General features: G+C 34.8%; 2 long non-coding RNA genes across 2 annotated transcripts; both read right to left on the bottom strand.

Moving 5' to 3' along the window:
- Positions 1–2,977: 2,977 nt before the first annotated feature.
- LOC130466844 (uncharacterized) lies at positions 2,978–4,374 on the bottom strand. Its single transcript, XR_008926987.1, has 2 exons — positions 4,197–4,374; positions 2,978–3,199 (listed from the first exon to the last, which is right to left on the bottom strand). It is a non-coding gene; the product is annotated as an uncharacterized lncRNA (long non-coding RNA).
- A 5,427-nt stretch (positions 4,375–9,801) lies between these two features.
- LOC130466843 (uncharacterized) lies at positions 9,802–11,198 on the bottom strand. Its single transcript, XR_008926986.1, has 2 exons — positions 11,021–11,198; positions 9,802–10,023 (listed from the first exon to the last, which is right to left on the bottom strand). It is a non-coding gene; the product is annotated as an uncharacterized lncRNA (long non-coding RNA).
- Between the last annotated feature and the right edge of the window lie 335 nt (positions 11,199–11,533).

Raw genomic sequence — 11,533 nt, 5'->3', positions numbered from 1 at the left:
AAAATATTTAATATTTCCGTTTCCGAAATTATTTTCCGATTCCGATAATATTTCCGATTCCGGCAATATTTCCATTTCCGATAATATTTTCCGATACGTACCATGTTTCCGTTTCCGGCAACATCTACGACTTGGATAATATTTATATTTCCGATACGATCCATATTTCCGTTTCCGGCAATATCATCGTTTCCGGAGTATTTATTTACTTCCCTTTGACGATCTTAGCTCCCACTGAAACCAAGACCCGTCGATTCCGAATAACCATAGATGGAGTATTTAATGCCATTAAATACTTGATCCGTTTACGTACTATTTGTGTGACCCTACGGGTTCAGTCAAGAGTAAGTTGTGGATTAATATCATTAATTCCACTTGAACTGAAGCGGCCTCTAGCTAGGCATTCAGCTCACTTGTTCTCACTGAATTATTAACTTGTTAATTAATACTGAACCGTATTAATTAGACTTAACATTAAATGCATACTTGGACCAAGGGCATTATTCAGTGCTCGTGTGCGGTTGTGTGCAATACGAATCCTAAAGCTATTAGAATTCGTTCTATGATTAAATCCTAATCCTAGTAGATAGAATTTATTGAATAGAGTCCTAACAGGATTCTAATTAAACTAAATTGGTATTCTAATAGGATTCTAAGTACTTTTCCATAATCCTATAAATATGTGCCTAGGGTCACAAATTTATATACAAGTTTCAAGTATTCAAAAATAGGATTTTTAAGCAGAAAAATCAGCCATATTACTTGCCCTATTAGCCGAAAATTCTAAGAACCTTAAGGGCGATTCTAGTTGGTCAAGCTTAAGGCGGATCCAGACGTGCTGTGGACTATCTACGGAGGGACGACACTTGGAGTCCTAAAGACTTGTTCTTGTTCGGTTCGGGCGCAGCTAGGGAGGGCACGCTACAAAGTGTATGCATCTGAATTATGCTAAATGATTATGTGTAAATAATATGTTTCCTGGCATTCAGGTTTTCCGCATGATTTATGTTTTGTCATATGTATCATAACCTAACAGTGGTATCAGAGCTTATTATTATTTGCATAATCTATAAATTGCTTAACATGGTTAAATTTTATAAATTTGCAAATAATTAAAAGGGTGATTAATTTTCGTAATTGTTAATTAATTGCAAATAGCGTTTATTTAATTTTATTTACGCAGTTTTTCGGCAGTTTCTTCGTTACTCAACGAAATCGAGTGATTTTTGTGTCAATTCCGCATGTAAAAGGAATTTTTAGACTTGTTAATTATACAACCTAATTTGTAATTATGATTAATTTGTTGAAATTCGAATAATTTAGAATTGATTTGATTTTCATAATTAATTAATGATTTAATTAGGTACCCATGATTAAAAACCACCATAAAAAATGTTAATTTATGATAAATTTTAAATTTTTATGACCTAGATTTGAATCCATGTTAATCAGAAATTAATTGATTAATAAATTTTTGATTTTTCGCCCTAAAATTATGAAAATAATATGATTTATTAATTTGTCATTAATTTTAAATTAAAAGTTTTAATTTTATAAAATTCGCTCATAAATGTTGCACGCACAAAGCAATGGAAGCTACGTGTTACCCTTAAGGGGTGTTGTATAGTGCGGGCACGCGAAGACGAGCAAGGGAGCTAGTCGCCCATGCGGTACGAATGCAGCGAGCAACGAGGGTGGCATGCACAAGGCAATGGCTGCCTAGGGGCTGTGTGCTACGCGTGTGGGGCGATGGGGCGATGGGCAAGAAAGTGCAGCGAGCAAGGCAAGCACGCGTGGGCAGCGATGGATGCTGCGCCACAACGTGCGTTGCCTCGCCCAGTAGTAGCCAAGGCAGCGACAAGCGCAGCACAATGTGCACGCGGGCAGCGTTGGCTGGCCTGTCCAGCAAGCGTTGCCCAGCAGCGCGCCAAGGCGATGGGTGAGTGGGCTGCGCGCAAGCGTGGCTCGCCGGGCCTGACGCATTGGTGCGTTGTTGATTGGGCTTTGCGGTACGATCAATCGAGGGACAAGGGGTTTGTTGCTTGTTGGACTTGACGAGGCATGGGCGCAACCCTATGGCCTTGTCTTGACCCGATTGGTTCGTTTTAATTTTAATTTGAAATTTTCAGTTCGGAAATAATTTTAATTAACTTTAAAATTGTTTTCTCGGATTTTAATTTTGAATATTATAATTATTATAAAATTTTAATTTATACTAAATATTTTACTAAAATTAAACCTTGAATTAATTTAAATTCGTTTAATTCAACTGAAAATAAATTAATTGGATTCGATTATAATTTTATATGAGCTTTTAAATTTTAATTGAATTTGTATGTATCCGGTTAGACTAGAAATACATTTTTATGTTTAAAATTAGTAAAGCATATAAAGTTATTAGTTTAAGTGGGAGCCTTTAGTCATAAACTCTTGATTAGATCTACAAATCCTTTAAGATTAAAACAACTTGATTAGAATTAATAAGGACTGAATAATTGGTAGATTATTGGTGCCCTTGATTAATTGCTGCAAATATTTATGTGATGCATTACAATGTGTATATGGTATATATTGTATATGTACTGTTTTGCAGGTTAATGAAAGTGACTAGTATGGCCCAAATAGGATAGAAAATATGGTCTGCGTACCATTAATTTGAATGTAATTGGTCTAATGCACCAAAGTTTGTTTTTTAATTCAAATATGGTCTGCGTACCATCAAATAGTTGTAATTAGTTTAATTATAGCTTATCCTATTTGAAGAAAATGGAGCCTCCCATGGAGAAATTCAAGACGGAGTTTCCAATCCATTTTCAAGACGGACTTTGAAGTTGAAGCTTCAAGATGAAGTCGTGTAACACCCCGACAATTCTCTCTTTTCTAAAATAACCTTTTAATATAAACGTAGAGAATTATCAAGGCATTATCGCCCGTGTGAAAACGTAACGGCTTATTCAGAATTTTGCAGCGGAAAACATAAAACTAACTTTAGGTTTATAAATAATCGATTACAGGTTTAGTCCCAAAAATCAACCAACGAAAATAAGGAAATATAAATAGTATGACAAGTTTAAAGTCCAATTAAGCAAACCCAAGTCAACTTAGCAAATCAAAACTAAATACAAGCTCTCTATTCCCGATCCCAATGATGCAACATCTTCAAACCTGCAGATGGACAATGCTTATTGATCCTTAGAGACTGCTCACCAAAGATTGGGTCATCACAGGATCAATAAGGCATAGCCATGATCAACATGCACAAGCAAAAGCACGTAATCAGCAAAGCTGAGTACTACATACTAAATCAATAATAATCCTTACATGATTCTATTAAACGAACAACCCTAACATGATACTAATGAACACAAACAAGGGCAGACAAAACATGATAGTTTGACGACCATACTTGACCAGACTAGACTAGGCTAGACTTTTAGCAAAAATATTATTTTAGTTGAAATAGACAATGGACCGAGTTGACCATCCAGAAGTCTTCACTAAGGAAGACGAGGTACGGGCGCGACTCCGTAACCTCAGTGACCTGCGATATCGAGGAACGTTTAAATAAAAATAGGACACGGTGATCAATCCGGTCCGAATTAAAGGCCATGGGCTACCACCATGAACCCCAACTCCTGTTTGTCCGTCACTTCAGACGTGCACAGTCTAAAGCTATTGCTATTCAGTTTCACTTTACATGATTTACAAATTGAGATTCCGTTATGACTCAACCATTACATAAGACAGACAATTCACATTTGTTCACAACTGTTTTTATCTTGGAATTAAGTAAGTGATCATAAAAGCATCAATCAAGACTCATTCCAACTTAACCAACCTTTCCTTTAACCATGAGCAACCCTGTATATGGGCATAGAGTTTCAACTTAGTAAACAAGGTCCTCCGCCCTTATAAAGTAGTGAAAAGATAGAAAGGGAACAACAACCAATTGATCCAACCCAATCATATAGAATAATCTAGTGTTCCCAACCAACGTGTTTGTATCAAACATCCATACTAACATGTTACAGTTCTTATAGTGCAAAATAAGTTCAATAAGTTTGTCCAACAGTATTAAACATGCACATTCCATATAACCAAGTTTGTCTATAATATCAACATCACCAAGTTCAACAATAATATCAACATGATTTCAACAATTAGCACACATTCCAAGCACGCAGGTATGTACGTACCTTGTGTAAACAAACTGCAAGACCACTTTAATAATTCAAAAGTCGCCTACGGAGAATTCTCCACCTAACAACAACCAATATAGACTCATATCAATTCATATTGAATTTTCAACAACATTAGGGAGCTTCAAACCCTTCCTAAACATAATTAGAACATTTTTCAATATCGAAACTTGAATATTTGGTTTCCTAGCATCATAATTATTATATTAATTATTGAAATTCGTTGAAAACTCTTCGCAAACATCATACTTTAAATTTTCAGCAATATAACTAATTTCAAACTACTCCCAAAACTTTGAAATCATAAAAACAATAACTTTAATAATTTATAATCATTCTACCATGATTTCAAAACTATTAAACCTTTAAAACCTTAAAATTTCATGCTTTAAATAATTAAAATTCAAATTCCAATTCAATTACATAATCTGAAAATTAATAATTTGATTATGCAAAACATATAATTTGAATTAATAAAACATGATTAAACCCTAACTTATATTTTAATCAACCAAACTGAAAATAATTAGTTTATAATATCAACACCAAATCTGAAAATCATATTCAAACCATAAAGATTATAAATTTAATTCAAGAACATAATTTAAATTATTAAAACTTAATTAAATTCGTTAATTAACTTAGGTTTAGGGAACAACCGAAATCAAGGAGGAGAGGAGATGGCTGGGCGGCGGCTGATGGCTGGTTGACGAAGGTGGTGGTGCGCGGCGACGAGGAGGCTCGCGAACGACTGCAATGTTGCTTGCGAAAGGAGAACCGAGCAGCAAGCAAAGGGGGAAAAGAGAAGGGACGAACGAGAGAAGTGATGGCCGCAAGGGCAGCGACGACGGCCAGCTTCAGGCGGTGCAGGTGGTCGTCGCGGTGCGGCGTGGCAAGGTGGCAGCGGTTGACAGTGGTGGTGCTGTGCGGAAAACCAACATCATGGTTAAGGAGGAGCGAAAATGAACGAAACAAAGAAACAAAAGGGAAGAGAAGGAAGAAGAAGTTACCGGCGTCCGGCGAGGGAGGTTGCGCGCGACGGAGGAGGTGGCCGGCGGCGTGAGGGATAGCAGCAAGGAGGAGCGGCGGTGGCTGAAGCAGAGAGTCTTGTGCGTTTTCACGTGAATGGTGAAGAAAGGGTTTGAGAGTTTTCTTTTGTTTCTCTTTTTATTTTTTGTTTCACGTGAAGTTGAATAGGAGAAAGGGTTATGGGTTTATTTGGGGTTATTTATTTTGGGCTTTGTTATTTGGGCTAGGATTATAATTGAGTTTATGTTTGAATTCGAAACCGATTATGATTGTTTTCTAAGTAAAAACGTATTTTCGTAATTCAAATTCTTTTCAACATAAAATTCTAAAATTATTTTTGATTTCATAAATCGTTAAAATGTTTAGAATGTAATCAAATAAAATAAATATACGTTAATTATATATTTATTTCTAAAATTTATAAATTCTATTTAAATATAATTAACTATACGTTAAAATATATTAATAAAATGTATAAAATTATGGGGGATTACAATCTACCCCTCTTAAAAGAAGTTTCGTCCCGAAACTTGACACGAAAATTCACACATTTTTCAAAAGTCTTTAATTCATTCTTACTTGAGAAATACTTGCGTCACTCATGTGCACTCTTTTGCCAACTTAAAGTTGTTTGTGTTACTCATGAACACCTTTTTCTTATGCGGAGAATCTATTTGCTTTACATCAACATGTATAAGTTGCTAAAAATGAGAATAAAATGCATAAAATTGCTACAAAAATAGGTAAAAAGCGCGAATTTCTATCGCATTCTACCCCCTTAAAGAAAACGAGTTACGCCCTCGTAACTCATCTCAGGGAATAACTTTGGATATTCCTACTTCAACGAATCATGTCCCCAATGCTATATTTCCACTAAAATCGTAGCAAGTTGGATTTCTACACTTCTTTCCACACAATGCCTCAACATGTGTCATCTTAAAGCTCGCATAGTAACTATTGTTGCAAGAAGGTCAATCGAATCTAGGTGGTCGTCCCGATTACTTTTAAAGTCAATAACACAGTCTCTCAACATATTTTTCGTTAGTAATCTCAGTTTGTCCATCGATCGCAGGGTGAAAAGCAGTACTCATTTTCAATGTCGTCCCAAGATTCACTAGACCTTTTTGCCAAAGTTTCAGACTTTTATGGTTGGTAAGGATCTCAAATGTTGCCCCATAAAGATAATGTCTCCAAATCGTTCAAAGTGAACACAATAACAGCTGACTCTAGGTCATGGGTAGGGTAATTGATTTCATGAGGTTTCAATTGTCGCGGCGATAGGTGCGGAGGTCAAACTCTCTTTTAAAATCTAGAAAGCTTTCTCACATATCTCACTCCACTCGAATTTCGATTCCTTTTCATCAAAATGGTCATTGGTTTTTCTTTGTTCGAAAAGTCTTTCACAAACCCCCTGTAATAGTCAGCTAGGCCTAGGAAACTTCAGATATCAGACACGTTCCTTTGGAGTAGGTCACTCACTCACAGCTTGATTCTTAGTAGGATCTACAGAAACTCCTTTTGTTCAACTTTTCCTTTTTACCGAACCTCATTATGCTTTTCATGGGTGTATAACTTTTGGGCTTAACTCTTAGCTCTTGCACCAATTCATGTATTTCTTTTCATCTTTTCCAGACAACAAATGATTTCTAACGATCCTGGACCACTGGAATCTTCTCTTAAATTTATTCCCTTACGTAACATAGCTCTCAATCAATTTAGTCCTTTACTTTTCCGTCGGTGTCACTTATACACATATGACTTCAAGATTTGTATACTTCATTTAATAAAACTAGATTCTTTCTAAGCGTCTCCAAGTAATTCTCAAGTGTTTGTCATGCCAGGGTGATTGTTATTGCACATCTTACAGTGATACACTCTTTCAGATTGGTTCCTATTGTTGTTCCCCTGATTGTTCCTTCCTTGAAAATTTTCATTTCCATTCCCATTTCTATTCTCATTCATATTCCTCTTGAAATTCCCTTGGTTTTTCCAGCATTAAACTCTTTTCTTTTCTCCCCAACAACATTTTTCTTGTCCATTCTGGACTACAGGCCATAAATATGAGCAGCTCCCCCCATACACAATGTATAAAGACGTAAAGGTTTCCCCACCTAATCCTAAGGTGGTCATGCTATAAGTCTGCATAGTATTCAGCTATGGTCATGCTCCCTATGCTAAGGTTTATGAATTCCTAAGCTTTTTGCTTTCTCATAAAAGGTAGGGTAAAACTTTCCCCTTAAGACAGTAACAATTGAATCCTAATTGAATCTCTCAGCAGCGCTAAGCCTAGCTCTATTTTCTCTCCACCATAAATCAGCTTCATCTTTCAAGTACATGACAACTTGACCCACTCTCATGTTCTCAAGACATTTTACATCCCCAAACAGTTTCTCAAACTCTCTAACCTAGTTCTCTAAAAAAGTAGGATCAACTTGCCCCTTAATTCATGGTGGCTTAACTTTGGCTAGTCTCTCAAACATGTCCCCAGCAGAATCGGGACGCTCAATTCTCTCTTGGATCATCTTTTCCGTCAAGAGGCGAATAGCGACAACTAAGTCATTATTGCTTGACATTCTAGTGTGCGACCTAAAATTAATTACTCTACGATCCATAACTCATATTTCCCCTCTACGAAAGAAATTTAGATTTGATCATAGAGATCGCATCAACAAACACTTATTCAAGAATGTACACCAATAATAGAGCAATCATCGTCACTCATTCAAGAAAATATCCCCATCAAGGACATACAATTTGAAAACCAATGAATGGAAGTTCAATCACAACAAATAAGTAATAATATTCCCATTCGGGTGCCCAAAATAAACTCATGATCATTTGGATTATCTATAATCTAGCTTTATTCCTCGAAACAAAATGTTGATAACACTTCCTAAATCGTAACATCGAGTTTGTCCTAAAATAAAGTAAAGGTTCTATGATATAAATTTAAACTACTGTTGGCGAATTATGGAATTCCCAAATTGGAAAAAAAAAATACTTTAACTTCTATTGCTGACTCTATAAAGGTTTATTATATCCTTGAAAATAATAAAGAACATTTCAAACTTCAATAAACTTTAACCTTAAACTGTTGTAGCTTTGCTACTTATTCTTTAAAACATAAAAGAGCTAATTAACTATTAATGACTTCAAAATATTTGTGGCCTCTTGCCTATCCATTGCTCCTGAAACTTGCGGAGTGAAATTTAGATCTCAAAATCATCAAACTCTTCTCCAGGGTCTTCATCTTCTTCCATATCTTTATCTTGATTAGGCTCACTTGCCACCTCCTGTTCACTTTCGAGCTATGCATCTGAATCACTAGAAATTCAATGGTTGGCTCATGGGCCACTAGGTTAGGATTCTCTGCCTCAACACCTACATTCTCATTCTCCACAGCTACATCATTTTCTTCTAGGTCATTATTTACACTTATTCCCATAGGTTCTTCTGTAACGGCATCCCAAGCATGATTCCCTATGTCTTTACCCTTATTAATCCACTTTCTGCTACCTCAATAGTGGTGGTCATAATCTCTGAGTCGCATCTCGAACTACCATCCTAGTCCCATACTTAGCCGAATTTGGTGTTCCATAATGAGAATGCATGTCTTTAAACATATATTTGAGTCATAGGTATGACATTTGGTTAGGTAAGCAATGAACAATAGTGGATTCTATGATATCTTTTCTCATTAAGGTGGGTTGGTCTTGTATCTTAGCAAAATAATCATATCCAAACACGACTTGGAATCCTATGGTGGTGTACTTGGAAAGCCACATTTTATTCCTAAAAGAAACAACTTAAAGTCTCACTAACAATTTCCCAACCAAACCATAACCAAAGTTCAATAAAACGATAAGTTTGGTGGAATCAAACAATTTCTATGCACATTTAAATGCAACACTTAAACATTTAGCATATGCACGTAACAATTAACTTCTTATGCTAGCAATTAACTACTAATGCACATATAATTCTATCCTATATGCCCTTTCCTATATTACCCATCTCTCATAATAAATCATAATAGGTCAAACATTGAAGAATTTTAAAGAATAAAATAAGAAAATTTAGTAAATTTTTTTTTTTTTTTATTAAACGAATAAATAAAGAACTTTTTTTTTTTATTATTATTTTTTTTTTTTTTTTTTTTTTTTTTGTATATATTTCGGATATATTTAATTAAATTCGAAAAGAAAAAGAACGTACTTAATTCGAATAAACGCAAAGTTTAAAATAAATAAGTTAATTTCGAACTTAAATAAGAAATATTAATATATACTTTCAAACAAATAAAATTAATTTGGTCCCCCAAAAAAAAGTACCAATTTTTGAACACTATAATACGTAGAAGCTCGATTTTTAAGAAATTGATTTTAAATTACTAGATAGTTAGGCGCCTAAAATTTATTAAAGTAAAACCTTAGCTTCTAGATACCACTTTGTAACACCCCGACAATTCTCTCTTTTCTAAAATAACCTTTTAATATAAACGTAGAGAATTATCAAGGCATTATCGCCCGTGTGAAAACGTAACGGCTTATTCAGAATTTTGCAGCGGAAAACATAAAACTAACTTTAGGTTTATAAATAATCGATTACAGGTTTAGTCCCAAAAATCAACCAACGAAAATAAGGAAATATAAATAGTATGACAAGTTTAAAGTCCAATTAAGCAAACCCAAGTCAACTTAGCAAATCAAAACTAAATACAAGCTCTCTATTCCCGATCCCAATGATGCAACATCTTCAAACCTGCAGATGGACAATGCTTATTGATCCTTAGAGACTGCTCACCAAAGATTGGGTCATCACAGGATCAATAAAGCATAGCCATGATCAACATGCACAAGCAAAAGCACGTAATCAGCAAAGCTGAGTACTACATACTAAATCAATAATAATCCTTACATGATTCTATTAAACGAACAACCCTAACATGATACTAATGAACACAAACAAGGGCAGACAAAACATGATAGTTTGACGACCATACTTGACCAGACTAGACTAGGCTAGACTTTTAGCAAAAATATTATTTTAGTTGAAATAGACAATGGACCGAGTTGACCATCCAGAAGTCTTCACTAAGGAAGACGAGGTACGGGCGCGACTCCGTAACCTCAGTGACCTGCGATATCGAGGAACGTTTAAATAAAAATAGGACACGGTGATCAATCCGGTCCGAATTAAAGGCCATGGGCTACCACCATGAACCCCAACTCCTGTTTGTCCGTCACTTCAGACGTGCACAGTCTAAAGCTATTGCTATTCAGTTTCACTTTACATGATTTACAAATTGAGATTCCGTTATGACTCAACCATTACATAAGACAGACAATTCACATTTGTTCACAACTGTTTTTATCTTGGAATTAAGTAAGTGATCATAAAAGCATCAATCAAGACTCATTCCAACTTAACCAACCTTTCCTTTAACCATGAGCAACCCTGTATATGGGCATAGAGTTTCAACTTACTAAACAAGGTCCTCCGCCCTTATAAAGTAGTGAAAAGATAGAAAGGGAACAACAACCAATTGATCCAACCCAATCATATAGAATAATCTAGTGTTCCCAACCAACGTGTTTGTATCAAACATCCATACTAACATGTTACAGTTCTTATAGTGCAAAATAAGTTCAATAAGTTTGTCCAACAGTATTAAACATGCACATTCCATATAACCAAGTTTGTCTATAATATCAACATCACCAAGTTCAACAATAATATCAACATGATTTCAACAATTAGCACACATTCCAAGCACGCAGGTATGTACGTACCTTGTGTAAACAAACTGCAAGACCACTTTAATAATTCAAAAGTCGCCTACGGAGAATTCTCCACCTAACAACAACCAATATAGACTCATATCAATTCATATTGAATTTTCAACAACATTAGGGAGCTTCAAACCCTTCCTAAACATAATTAGAACATTTTTCAATATCGAAACTTGAATATTTGGTTTCCTAGCATCATAATTATTATATTAATTATTGAAATTCGTTGAAAACTCTTCGCAAACATCATACTTTAAATTTTCAGCAATATAACTAATTTCAAACTACTCCCAAAACTTTGAAATCATAAAAACAATAACTTTAATAATTTATAATCATTCTACCATGATTTCAAAACTATTAAACCTTTAAAACCTTAAAATTTCATGCTTTAAATAATTAAAATTCAAATTCCAATTCAATTACATAATCTGAAAATTAATAATTTGATTATGCAAAACATATAATTTGAATTAATAAAACATGATTAAACCCTAACTTATATTTTAATCA

Source organism: Spinacia oleracea, chromosome 2 (assembly GCF_020520425.1).
Source record: "Spinacia oleracea cultivar Varoflay chromosome 2, BTI_SOV_V1, whole genome shotgun sequence".
NCBI lineage: Eukaryota > Viridiplantae > Streptophyta > Magnoliopsida > Caryophyllales > Amaranthaceae > Spinacia > Spinacia oleracea.
The sequence above is the reverse complement of the archived record's forward strand: the minus strand, read 5'-3'. Positions and strand labels throughout refer to the sequence as shown.